Below are 2360 nucleotides of genomic sequence, written 5' to 3' on the forward strand. Positions count from 1 at the left end.
GGCCGAGAATTAGTGGGACTTTTTGGTCTTCCTCCATATCTAACACCACAAAATCAGTAGGAAAAATAAATTTATCCACCTTTACCAATACGTCTTCCATGATTCCACGTGGATACTTGATGGATCGGTCTGCTAGTTGCAAAGAAATAGTTGTTTGTTTCATCTCTCCAAGTCCTAATTTCCTGCAAACAGAGAGTGGCATAAGATTAATGCTAGCACCAAGATCACATAAACTTTATCAAAAAATGAATTTCCAATAGTGCAAGGCAAAGTGAAACTCCCTAGATCTTTTAATTTTTTAGGCAATTTCTTTTGAAGAATAGCACTACACTTTTCAGTAAGCTTCACTGTTTTGAACTCCTCTAACCTTCTTTTCTTTGAAATGATGTCTTTCAAGAATTTGACATAGTTTAGAATTTGTTCCAGGGCATCTGTAAAAGGAATATTTATGTGAATTTTCTTTAAAATATCCAAAAACATAGAAAATTGCTTATCTAATTTTTATTTTTGAAAACGTTGAGGATAAGGAAGTGGAGCAGAGAGAATTGGAGGACTGTCAGGAAATGAAATTGTTGGAGGCGTGTCCATCTCTTTTGGTGTGTCATCCAAAATCTCGTCTTCTTCCACTTTATTCTTGCCTTGGCCATTATTTTCAGTTGTAGGTGTGGACGTGGTTTCCTTTGCTAGTGACTTCTCAATTTCTCTTCCACTCCTAAGTGTGATGGCCTTGCATTGTTCCTTTGGATTCACTTCGGTGTTGTTAGGAAAAGTTCCTCTCTATTGGGTATTTATGGTCCTAGCCAGTTTCCCAATTTGCATTTCAAGATTCTTCATAGTGGCTCCCATATTGCTGCAATGAGTCTCAATGTTGTCCAACCGTGAATTAGTCTTTTTAAACCTTGCTTTTGTCTCCTCAAAAAATGATACCATGGCTTCCTTAAGTGACATCTTCTTCTCACTTTGTTGACTTTCAAGTCCTAGAGGAGGTTGCAACATATTCCTTGTATTTCCATAAGACAAATTCTTATGATTTTGAAACCCTAGATGGTAATATTGTGGCACGGGATTACCCTAATAGTCGTAGTTCTTATTGTTGATGTATTGAACCTGTTCTTGACTCGCTACATTGCTCGGATTTGTCCTACTTGTACCTGCCACATATTTTGCACTTTGTGGTATCCTCTGGATTATCAAAGCTGAAATCTGATGGGATAAAGAAGCAACTTGAGTTGAAAGGGAAGCAAACGGCTCCAATTCATGAATCCCAGCAACTTTCTTAGTCATAGTTCTTTCGGTTGGCCATTGTTAGTTATTTGAGGTCATTTCTTCCAAAAGAGAAGTAGCACCTTCAAGTGTCTTTGACATCAAAGTTCCCCCAGACATAGCATCAACTAAAGTCCGAGTTTGCCCATTTAACCCATTATAAAACATCTGAATATGCAACCAATCCGACAATCCATGTTGTGGGCAGCGTCGAATCAAATCTTTATACCTTTCCCATGCTTCATAGAGTGATTCAAAATCATGTTGCTTGAATTGACCAATCTCACTCCTGAGTTGGGCTATTTTTGCAGGTGGAAAAAATTTAACTAGAAATTTTTCTGCCATGTCCTACCAACTAGTGGTACTTCCCAGTTGTAAAGATTATAGCCAACCTCTTGCCTTGTCCCTTAAATTAAAAGGGAACAATCTCAGTCTAATGGTGTCTTCAGTAACACCATTGATCTTTACAGTGTCGCAAATTTCAAAAAACATCGCCAAATGAATATTGGGATAATCAAGTGGCGATCCACTAAATTGGGCTTTTTGCCTCATGCTGATCAAAGCAAGTTTGAGCTCAAAATTGTAGGCATTAATGGTCTGGCGTCTAATACCTGAGTAATTCTCACTCACAACTCATCGTACATAATCCTTCAAGGCGCGTGGCTACGCATTCTGTTGTCCGTTCTCCATGGCTAGTACCTTCTTCTTTCTTAGTGCTCTGAAAGTTCTTTCAATCTACGGATCAAAGGGAATAATGTCACGGGTTCTAGCACGGCACATCCAACATAAAAAATACACCTGAAATACAAAAGAAAAAAATAATAAAATAGAATAAAATAAAATAAAGAAATAAAGTTAATATATATATATAATTCTAAATTAAAACCAAGATTACTTTGTAACGATATTGGCAAAAATAAGAAAAACTCAATCCCCGGCAACGGCGCCAAAAACTTGATCGGTGCAAAACTACAAGTGCACAGTATCGTAGTTTTATAATATAGTGATGTGAAGAGTATCGTCCTTGGGGATTGGTGTTTTGATTTTACTAAGTACCGAAATTATACTAATCTTGATTTTGCTTAGAAAGATTAATA

General features: G+C 37.0%; 1 non-coding gene across 1 annotated transcript; it reads left to right on the forward strand.

Annotated features, from left to right (window-relative positions):
- The first annotated feature begins 1453 nt into the window (after positions 1-1453).
- Positions 1454-1560, forward strand: LOC131158962 (small nucleolar RNA R71). The gene has a single exon (XR_009137579.1). It is a non-coding gene; the product is annotated as a small nucleolar RNA R71 (small nucleolar RNA).
- Positions 1561-2360: the final 800 nt, after the last annotated feature.

Source organism: Malania oleifera, chromosome 6 (genome assembly GCF_029873635.1).
Source record: "Malania oleifera isolate guangnan ecotype guangnan chromosome 6, ASM2987363v1, whole genome shotgun sequence".
In the NCBI taxonomy this organism is placed as follows: domain Eukaryota; kingdom Viridiplantae; phylum Streptophyta; class Magnoliopsida; order Santalales; family Ximeniaceae; genus Malania; species Malania oleifera.